Raw genomic sequence first — 12,121 nt, forward strand, 5'->3', positions numbered from 1 at the left:
GGACCATGTGATATTTCAGTTTTTCTTTTTAAATATATTTTTTAATGGTATTTTTATCATGGTTTTCACAAAATCCAAAACAGATAACTTAGAACATCACAATGCAAACTAAAAAAAAAAAAAGAGAGAGAGAGAATAAGACAAAACTTTTCATATTTATTTTCTTACAATCTGTAAATAGTTGCTGAAAATAATTGTTACATGCAAATAAACAAATAAATAAATAAAAGTAGTCGTAGATTCAGTTTTAATTGTTAAATCAAATGACGGCAATCAAAAAGCATGTCTAATTAATTAAAATAATGAAAATTCTACAATTTAACATCAAATTGATTAAAGTTAATTTTTAGGGCCCTATGAAATTGGTTTTATTTTTCCCAAATTTTGTGTTTTCCATTTAATTTTTTTGCTTGATTTAAATTAAATTTCTGTAATCAAAAACAATAAAATGTACACAAATTAACAATAATTTAATGAAAGTTAAAAGAATTTTTTTTAGGGCCCTATGAAATGTTTAATTTTTTCCCCAAACTCTGTTTTATTTTATTCAAAATTTTATTTTTTCTATTCACATTTTTTCCGTGTTATGTTTTCATTGTTAAATTAATTTTCAGTAATCAAAAATTGTGTCGTAATTAATTGAAATAAGGAAATTTATACAGTTTAACAATTTATTAATACATTTTAACATTAAGTCTGTTCTCGTTCTCAGTTTTCCATTTTAATTTTTATGGATTCCATTTTAATGGTTTAATTAAGGTTTGACAATCTAGTCTAATCAATTGATTTCAAAACTTTTTAAAATGTCATAATTTATTTCTAATTTATATAATTGTCTGTTTTAACTTATCTAGATTTATGATTTAATACAAATTTATTATCAAAAATGAATTAGAGTGTCACAATGCATGTCTACTTCCCAAAAATATTTAATGTCATCATCTATTTTGTGAAATACACCATGACACATGATTTTAGTTATACAGCTCGTCCATACCAAAAAAGGCTTCGTGGTTGAAGGCCAGATGACTTCTTGTCAGATTCGAATCTTGGTCGTGGGAGTGCACCTCTATTACGCTTTTGTAATGGTGTGCAGTAGGTTGCCCAAGACTTCACTGCATCAATGGCATTTTGTCCTCGTGGAAAGTCACAAACCACCCACCAGGTCAGTGTTCTGTGTGGTGGAGAGTTGAGTTGATTGGCTCTCTCCTCTTGCTCAGCTGTTGCCTGGATGTGTTAATGTGCAGCGAGAGCTGATGGGCTTACTGTCATTCAGTCGATTGGGCTATTTATCAAAAGACAGGATGTATCGATTTGCCTCATTGCCCCCAGCGTTGGGAAACACCTACAGCTCAGCTGACACAAACTCAATTAGGTGTTTACTAACAGTAAATATCTAATTTTGCATGATTGGTCTCCTGTGTCTCTATCTGTGTGTTTTTATATAGAAACCTCGCTGGACGTTGAGGAGTTTGGAGGAGTTTCAGCTGTCTTGGCTTTATAATAATTACTAGCAGTTTGTTGTTAGAGATGCTTGGCGGTATTAAAACAGTTAAGGGCTCTTTAATATGCAGTCTCGTCACTGCTTGGTGATGTTTATCCAAATTACAGTGCTAAGGAGCAAATGTTTTTGAGGTTTTATGCATGAATAATTGACGAATAGATTGTTGTTGAATGCTTTTTGTTCTGATTATGCTGCGTGAAGTTTTATGCATGGTAAAGACTTAAAAGCGTAATCAACCACTGCCAACAAAAGTGTTTAAGAAACATGAAAGTGTTTCTTTAAGATACATGCTTAAACCAAGAAATCAGAATTTTCTGTGTTTAACCCACAAAAACGTGAAAAACTTGAGCCTGAGTCGAGCATCACATTTTTTACATTGTCAGTCGAATGAGGAAAGCCTTCTTTGCATTTGTGTTTAGAAATACCACAAGCCACTGTGGTTTACCAAATGAGGAAGTTCTTTGAGAATGCAACTTGTCTCACTGAAGACGAGTGCTGCATGATGCTGTAAGAACTTTAACCAGTCAGGTGACGTAGGGTTAAAAAGCATGTGACTAGGTTTCTGACCTAAAGAGTACATTAGGTGTATTAGATCTGTTTTTATTCATAAGTGAACTGTAAAATTGAGTGTAGATTGTACTGTAAAATGTTTACCAGATGTTCATGATGATGAATGTAGTGATTTCGTAATGAGCTGGTGAATGGAGGATTAGTGTATAAATGGTGCAATTTGTGTCTGCTGGCGTGGGTTATAATTATATTTATTTGGAAGGCATGTAACTCAATTTTTTATTGGGCTTTAGCATGATATAAATGTAATTGATTAATGCAAATTTTTAGCATTGTCATCTAATGTGCTAAAGAGTACATTAGATATATTATTTCTGTTTTTTTATATAAAGAAAACTATATAAAAATGTATATACTATATAAATATTAAACTTCGGCTTGTATCCTGCATGTTTGTGCTGCAGAGATAATGTAAATGAAATCTCAAATTAGGCGACTTGTGGAAAGGAATCTTTTTAAATGTGCACAGGATGCAAACATCCATCATTCATGTTTGTTTCAGCAAAAAAAAAATTATATCCAAAGTGGGTCCTGAGCCATATCTAGAGACCAGAATATCACAGGGACTTGCAGGTGGGTTATTTTCACTTGGACCAGCAAGTAAACATGTAGCGACGCACTAAAAACCACTCAGAACACATTTTAAATGACTCTGGTTTAACTACTCAACTGCCACCTCGTTTTTTAACATAGATGTGAAAATGCACCGAATACAGACCTACAGTTTGTCTCTTTTTTTTTAATTTTTTATAGAAGGCTTAGATTATTGCTAAAAGTGAAAGCATTTAAAAAATGAGAGACTAAAAGTTTTCTGTAATGTACTGTACTAAAATGTTATTTTATATAAAATAATTCTTAAAATCAAAACCATAAGTTATTTTCCAAATTTGAAGTTGATATAACAAAAATTGAGGTTCCTGTGAGATTTTGGTAAGGCACTACACAAAAATGCTCCATTGAAATTTTGTATGCATTTTCCTATCACAAATGTATACATTTCTGTTACGATATTACTTCTATCACAAAATAACCACCAATTATGGAACCTTGAGATGCAGACCTTTCCAAGGATATGTGTTTTGTCAAGATTAGAAAAAGTTTTGATTATAAAATATTGTGGTAAATTTAGTAATATTACACTTGACACCACCCACTAGGGGTAGGAGCACACTAAAAGGTTTTAGTCCGATTACAAGGATGGCTTTTGAGTTAAGCTTTAAAATGATATCTAAATTAGGATGATTACTAAAATATGTCATCGAAGAAAAAAGGCAGTAAAAAAAGAGTGCTAGCAGGATGCAGACAGTTAACCAGGTTAATACTGTATATAACAGTTAATCAAACCACTCTGAATTGTGGATTAAGAAATGTACCTGAATGAGGAAGTGCCACCCAGATCTCACCAAGTGGAGGAAATGTGTGCTGAAAACTGATACCATCTTTGGAGCTCCTTTTCTTATTTACGTAGCCAGAGGTGCTTTACAATTCATGCTCGAAGAATTTTTTTATTAGGCTTTAGCATGGTATAAATTGAATTGATTAGTGCTATTTTTATTATCATCAGTGGTGTTTCAGTGTTGATTGCCTCGTGATCTATGACCCTCTCCTCTCTGCTGCAGCATCCAACTCCAAGTGCTTTAAATAACGGCCATTTGAGACTCCTCCAGTGTTTGTTTAAGGCACCCAGGGCCTGTTTGATTACTGTTCTTAATCTTGTTTGGACAGATCCGATCTCGACTTTATCACTCTGAAACCTACTAATGGCTGAAGTTTGACTTGGATGAGGGAGAGAGAGTACAAGCTGTAGAGTCAAATAGCTTTATAATTGCATTTTTTTTTTTTTTTTTTGCATTGCACAAAGAGTTTGTCATGAATGTGGTACAGTATGTGCATGTCTGTTTGCCGAAGCATGTTGAAGAAGCATGCCTGATTCTGCTGTAGATATTAGATATGAATATTTTTAATATCTATCAAGCAGTGTCCTAGCAACCATTCAGACCACCTTAACAGCTCCCTAACAAAGCCATTATGTATCTGTATGTCTTAGTATGTTAGTGTGTTCGCTTAGCTATTCCCTAACAACTGCCTATCAACACCCTAGCAACCAGAACACCTTAACAGTCTTGTGATGTCTAGCAGCACCCTAGCAACCACTTAAAACAGGCCTGTCATGATCACAAATATTGTGCTGGCGATTAATTGTCATACAAATAATTGCGATTTTAATGATTTAATTCTGTTCAGTTTGTCATTTAAAGTGCAAACCTCATACAATATTTTTTGTTTCCCTTGGAATTGTTAATAAATAAAATAAATTAAAAATGATAATAAAATTGGCCCATATGATTTATTTTAGAGCTGTTAAAAAATGTATAATGTATCTGTAATTCATTCTTTTTATTTTATATGCATTTATTTGTATATTTTTTATAATTATTATGTTAAAATATATATATAAAATATATTAAAAATATACAAATAAATGCATATAAAACAAAAAGAATGAATTACAGAAACATTATTTTTTTTAAAGGCTTTGCCTTTTTCACTCTAAGGCATAAATAACCTTCAAACTTTAACAACTTTCCAGCAAGACTTTAGGCCAACAATCTTGTCTTGATGAGCTTCCTTTAGTTAATAGATTGTGTTTTTATTAGATATATTTGAGTCTCATTTAATTAACTAATCAAGAAGCTCTTGGCCAGAGAGACAGAATTTTAATTATGCTCCGATGGCAGTTTTATTAAAGATGTACAACCTCGTGCTGTGCTGAACCGAACCGGCATGTGTGTAAGGCTGTGATCGTTTCTGGACCTCTGGATAGTTTTCTGATTAGTTCACACCTTCCATGTCATCTCGTCTTCATTGTCAGCTCCTCTCTGCTATGCTCTTTTCCTCCTTGTTCTCTCTTTGGAGAGCTGCTTTACTGCCTTGTTGGCACTGTTTAGTTCCCAGGAACAAATGTCAGGGGTTGCAGGGAATGTTGACAAGCCTGTCTGCTTTAGCTGCATTGTAATCTTTTGCACTTGAGGCCTGTATTATTAGGGAATATAGTATGACAGCACCCTTATCAGATTGCACGGCTGTTTGCTCTCAGCGGAAGCCCCTGTTGTTTGAAGTGAGTCACCCATTGTGGCCGGCAATATGATGCTATAGAAAGTAAAACTTTTCTGTGGATTTCCTATTTGAAATGTTACAGAGCTTTGTTCATTTGCTCCTTATAGCACGTATAACTGTGTTGCATGTACATATTGAATATTAATCGGAAATGATTTTGTCAAGAACAAATCCAGGTCATATTTTGACCCAAAATCAAAAGAATGAATTAAGTCAGAGCGATTATTGTTGTACTGCCTTAGATTATTTTGATGTAAATAAGCATAGATGCTTGTACTATAGGTTTTTACATTTATTAATTACTTTTGGGTTATCGTAATGAGAAATTGTCATGAAAGTAGTGTCACTCACAATAAAAAAAAAAAAAGATCCAGACAATCAAAGGAAAAAGTTAAAGAACATGTTCACAATGAGTAACTTTGTGTTTTCTAGGCCAGTTTATACAGATGGAACCTCACAGATCAGCAAAGTTCTGCTCTACAGGACAGTGATTTTTGTTTTGGCCCCAAACTGACTCATTGTAAAGTGGCCCTAGTTTGAAGCCCAGCTGGAATGTTTAATTTTAGTGAATCCAGATCCTTATGTATGCACATGTAATTATCTTTTCCAGCTTTCATCTCAAGTCTGTGTTTAGTGGATGGTATGTTTAAAGTTATTCTCACACACTATGCTGTATTTTGGCAAAGAATTGCCCACTTAGACAGGAAGTGGCCATTTGACTGACATTTTATGCAACCAGTCCGTTAACTTTTTCCCCACAGTGTATATTTATTGGTGAATTTAAATAGAACAATAATTCACCAGTATGCAACCAAGTGTTAGCCATTTGTTGAAAAAACAACAACAGCAACAATAGGGCAAATGCATTCTGATCTGTTTTTGTTCATAATGAAGTGTTAGTTTAGATTTTTTTTGTTAGATTTTTTTTAAATGTCTATTGCATGCATTTTTATTTAATTTGTATTTATTTTATTTTATTTTAATTCCAGTAATTTAATTTCAGGAAAAATATTTTTGTTCACTTGTACGTTTTGTTTTCATAGAAATTTTCATTAATGATGACATTAGTGTCTGCAACTTAATATAGCTATATGGGTCAAAGATGAGACGTCCCATTTTGGTGCCTGCATCAAATAGAATTTACAAAAGTGACTTTATATACATAGAAAGCTTATTAAATGCAAGTAAAGTGATTTTAATGTTTCAAATAACTTTTGTGAAAATATGGGTGAAATAATGTTCAATTGTCATTCAGTATAACAGATATGTTTATGTAAAAATGAAACAACATGCTTATTCTGATCTGTACTTGTTAAAATACATAAAATAATGATTGATCATACTAAATTTGATTATATTTAAATTTAATTTAATATATTTTAAAAACTTCCTGCTGACAAATTGGTAAAACCTAGTAGTTTTAAAGATGACAAAGTGAGTTTATTCTGCAAATCATGGTAAAAATCTATGATAGTCATTACTTTTTGCTTAGGAAAAAATCAAATGAAACAGGACACATTCTAATATTCATCTTTTTTCGTCTTTGACTCGTATCACCCGAGAACACGGCACCCTGAACAGCATACAGAGTTACCTAAATTCAATTACCAAAACTTGTATGTCAATTATTAAGTCGCTTTGGATAAAAGCGTCTGCTAAATGAATAAATACAATAGTACATTTACATTTTTTTGGTTTTCGGGTAAATGAAAACTTTAAAATGTATATATTTGACAGCATTTATCTTTAGTTCTATAGCTTCTGCGTGTCTCTTGAAAACGTGTTATTTGCTGGTTTGTGGTGATCATTATATCCAGTAATAGAATCGAACAGCGATCTGTTTGTTCGGTTGGGCTCCAGATCCCAGGGAATGTGAAGAGCTGCTGTCTGACCCTGGGCTCTGATCCAGCGCCACAGAGAGCTTAAGCGGAGGAGAAACTGGCTGGTCATGGGCTTGATGCTTACAGTTATGAATAAATAATGAGTCAGTGGTCTACTGCAACTTATTTATAACAGCCCTCTGTTATTTATTCAGTCCATTTGCCAAATATGTTGAAGGCGAGCCTGCTGTGTAAATAATCCCTGTTTGGTTTCCCATCAGCGCATCTGAAGAATTGAATGTAGGAGCGAGCCAAGTGCAATCCCCAATAATCATGCACCGAAATGAAAATTTTACCTGAAAACTGAAACTGATAATAAAGTTTTACATTTATTCATTTAGCAGAAAATAAAGTTTTGGTAATTCAATTTAGGTCATTGAACTCAGTATGCCAGTTGTAGTAAAGTTCTTCGACAGTGAGGCCTCCCAGTATTTACACAAGTAAATATAAGTCACACATACACTGAGTGCAAACATTGGTGTAATCACTTTTCTGTCATTCTTTCATTAAATATTTCTAGGTTCGATTTTCCTTCAAAATAACATAATATAGTAGAACACTGTTTGTTCTACACAACAGACCAAAACAATATAGTTTTTCCATAGTCCTGGTTAGCTTCCATAAAAAAATGCTGGTGCATTCCATTGCAAAAATTAACAGCTGAAATGTTGAAGTTCCTGTCAGCTTTTGATGTCCATAATATCTCATGTATCTGTTTTTCTAATTTTGTCTCTAAGATTAATAGGGCTGAGGCTGCAGGGAAGTAAAAAAAAAAAAGATTTTCTGGTATCTTACTAAATTTGTAATATTTAAGGATATAAATTGGTAGGTTAGAGATTTGAACCCAATTTAAAAGTGGCTGAGCAATTGCAAGTTTCTAGATCAGTGAATCTCTAGTGTGTTTTATGAAGAAGCTGTGAAATATTAACGTGACTAAATGCATGAAACAGGCCATAGTTTCGTCTTGTTTTTAGTTTATTGCCCTCTTGCACTCTCTGGCGCTGTCTTGTTCACAAATGGTCGCGTCAGCAAGGTGAGTTCATCTTCAGTGTAATGGCTCTTTTCCTGTATAAAGTATTACCAATGCTGTTTACCATAATTGATCTGTTTAACAGAGATGCATTAGCTTGCAGTGGTAGGATGCGTGTGACTGAAGAACACAGAGTTAACATATTAGATGCTGTCAAGCTTCAAATACTTTAAGCTGGTTCTGTGTACTTGTAAGGCTCTCAGGTCTTATAAATATATCTTCACAGTTGTAAGTCACTCAAGAGGAAATTAGCACACTGCTGCAGGAAACCACTGATTCAATACGGACGAGAAACCCATTTCCTGTTTATAGTGTCAACTATTTTAGCATTCATTCCCTGGCATGAGAAGTGTGTTAGATGTCCTGAGGTAACAACATACAGCGCCCATATGTTGTTTTGAAGTGATTCTTCTTGGCAGATAAGAAGCTTTCTGATCTGAGGATATTGCTAGAGTGAGATAGCCTTCGCCCCTGGGTCACACAGGCTCTTTTCACTCGCCTATTTTGTATTAATTGGCATCTGTGTTTCCATTAACAACTTTTAACATCCATTGGAACCATTTCCATTCGACAAAATGTTCTTTACAGTCGAAAAAGGTTCTTTAGGCTATTAAAATGTTCTTCTAATGGTTATTTTTTAAGAACTATTTAATGAAAGGTTCTTTGGAGAACCCATAATGGTTCTTGCATCCTGCATAATGGCATTGCTGAGAAAACTCCTTTTTGGAACCTTTATAAAAGTGAACACTATAAAGTATCTGTGGGTTTTCTTTGGATCATATTACGATCAAACAGATTTGAAAGAACTGTTGTTATCGTAAACATCCAACAACACAACAATTTCCTCACCTATTATGAAACACTGGAATCTGCAACCTGATATGGAACAGAACTTGCATTTGTGCCTAAATGCACATAGAAAGCATGCAATGCAACACAGTGCTGGACTGGTGAATATGAATGACTGTTTGACCGAGACAGTCGTTGTTGTCCTGCTGGAGAAGGGGTTTATGGGAGCATTTACAGTGCATTACTCCAGAGGGCTGAAGCAGCATTCACTGACAAGACTTAAGACTCTGGTTAAAGACTTTTGTATAATCCATTTAGTTAAGTCAATGGACAAGACCCTCGGTAATATGACGCACAGACCTCTGGGAACACAGATTCCCTCTAGTGCCGAACCCTGGTGGCTTATTTACATTGTCTGTGGGTAGTTGAGAAGTAACATGAACATGTTGAGAGACTTTTTTTCTCAACATCTAGTTTTTATGTTAAAATGTATGAATGAATGAATGAATGATGCATTTATATAGCGCTTTATTGTGTATTGTTGTACACCCAAAGCGCTTTACAATCATATGAGGGGGTCTCTCCTCAACCACCACCGTGGTGTATATGAGGTGTATATTTTTAGATGCTGTGACTTTTTGCAGTTTATTTATATAGTCATGCAGTAAAGTATTATAGTCTATCTATTGTAATTCAACCTGTATTTTTTTCTTTCTTTCTTAAACACAAAAAGAGAATCTTGGTCAAAAAGTTTGAGCTGTTCTCTATGTAATGAAAACTAATAATTTTTACTGCAAAGCTCCAAGATGTTTTTCTCATATTTGACATGCAATAATCAGTGCTGTTTGCCGTAAACACGTGTAAGAGTAATAAAACTTGAAGTCAACTAGTTCTTACACAAAACATTGTATGATTTCTAAAGAATTGAAAGCATATGGTTTACTTTTTGGAGCTTGGCGGTAAAAATCACCATCTAGTTTTGTTGTATGCAAATTGCAGCTTGGACATTCTGCCTAACATCTCATCTCGAAAGAAAAAAATACTCTGCAAGTGAGTGAAATATCCCTTTAATTATGCAATGCATTTTTATACACTAGTCGTCATATCCTGTGTTCAGCACATTTAACAGGGACTCTGAGGTGTTCAGAGATGTATGTACCTTAACTGAGCCTACAGATTCGGCCGAGCAGGAGTGGAGTGTTACTGCCAGCATGAGAGCGGATCGGCTGTCATCCAGTTGGAGTTTCTTGTCAATGAAGTGAGTTCTGCCCTGACCATCTGTATAGACATTTCCTCTTTCTTACTTTCTCCAGGTCTTATCCCTCTCCCTGACATTGCCTGTAGCTTTTGGTTGAATATTTAGTCTTTTAATATGTTCAAAATGTAATGAATTACAAATGTAGAGCTCTTTAGTCCTTTATTGTGTTATCGTTTGTTTGGTCCATAGGGGGCGCTGGTTAGTGCTTTGGCAGATGACAGTATTCATTTGTGGAATCTGAGGCAAAAACTTCCATCCATCCTTCATTCTCTTAAATTTAATCGGGAGAGGTAAGCATCCTGTATACAAATAAACCATGCGCAACTGTTGTGATATGACTTGGTGTGCTTATCGATGCGCAAATTATATATATATCATCTGCTCTGAGAATGGGTCGCTTTAACATGCATTGGGAACACATCAATCTCTTACTTGATGAGAGGCACTTATCAACAAAAGAGAAGCTTTTGTGCTTTTGTGGCAGCACAGGCAAACACCACTCACATTTTCTTCAGAAAAGACAAAAGTTGGCCTTACCTGGTTTTTCAAAGTTTTTGTCTTTTATAAATAGCAATGCACTTTGAGTTTCTACATTTTCTGTTAATCAACAGACCACGAAGGCTTGAAATGAATGTTTGTTCAGAGACAAGAGGGCAGGACAATGTTCTCAAGTGTCCTCAGTTGCATGTAGTCTTGATTGGTGTCCCATTCAGAAGACACACAATGGCAGTCATGCACAGTCGTCCACAGTAATACCAGATGATTTATCAACCGTGACTCATTCATTTAGCCAGATTTCACTCTGCTGTTATTGCCATTTCATCCTTAATGTGTCACGAGGCACAGATCAGTCAAATGTTCGCCATCGTATGAGATAATCACGGGATATTTCACTTTGATTAAGGTCAGCTCTCTCCTTGTCTTTGGCAGGATCACGTTTTGCCATTTGCCGTTTCAGAGTAAATGGCTGTACGTGGGCACGGAAAGAGGGAACATTCACATTGTCAATGTGGAGTCCTTCACCCTCTCAGGCTATGTGATCATGTGGAACAAAGCCATCGAACTGTGAGTGTCTAGACACTGTGAACTTCAGTGATTCTCATGTGTTTTCTTCTACTGTTGGGTTTGGGAGATTTTAATTAAAGGTCTTATGTACAAATATTTACTCAAGGTCATTATGCATGATCTCTGCATACCACCTCGAAATATTTTCCTCATAAACTGTCACCTCTCTTCAACAGTTCCTCAAAGACTCACCCTGGACCTGTAGTTCATATCAGCGATAACCCTATGGACGAAGGCAAAGTACGAACCCTTGACCCTTTGGGATTAAGTATATTCCCACAGAACCCTTTTTGATTGCTCAGCTGTCAAATTGCATCATTTCAGAAAAGTTGTGTCTCTTTTTTGCAGCTTTTAATTGGTTTTGAGTGTGGCATAGTTGTGCTGTGGGACTTGAAATCGAAGAAGGCTGACTATCGGTACAACTATGACGAGGTGAGACTGTTACTGTAGGATATGCAGGTGGGGGACAAACTTAGAGCATTGTTTAAAGCGAAACGACTTACTCGCGTTCTGTAAGGAAGGAAGGAAGGTCTGCATGGGATGTACTCCAAGTACTGTCAGATGTGACAGTAGTGACTGATCACAAAAACACAACAGTTATTGCATGTTATTCTATTTAATGCAGTAAACTTTACTTTAAAATATATTAACAGCTGTACAATTCCATCCATGCTTCCATCCTTCCTGTTACAGTTGTAATGTAAAATAAAATTCTTGTTCTTAAATGTTCTTTTTTTTATTTTACATTTTGTTTTTAATTGTATGTTTTATTTTAGTAGTAATAATAATTATCATTATTTTATGGCCATATTGATATATAATCAAACATTTTGAAATATTTTTTATTTTTTTTGTGAAGCAGACTCCAGTAACCTTTGTGTTATTTACAACATCGAAAAAATTATTTT

The 12,121-nt window shown here is 34.7% G+C and overlaps 1 pseudogene; it reads left to right on the forward strand.

Annotated features, from left to right (window-relative positions):
- LOC107653626 (syntaxin-binding protein 5-like) overlaps positions 1 to 12,121 on the forward strand; it is a 40,316-nt pseudogene that overhangs the window by 6,026 nt on the left and 22,169 nt on the right.

The sequence above is a fragment of the Sinocyclocheilus anshuiensis genome, unplaced genomic scaffold (assembly GCF_001515605.1).
Source record: "Sinocyclocheilus anshuiensis isolate Anshui unplaced genomic scaffold, SAMN03320099.WGS_v1.1 scaffold1561, whole genome shotgun sequence".
Classification (NCBI taxonomy): domain Eukaryota; kingdom Metazoa; phylum Chordata; class Actinopteri; order Cypriniformes; family Cyprinidae; genus Sinocyclocheilus; species Sinocyclocheilus anshuiensis.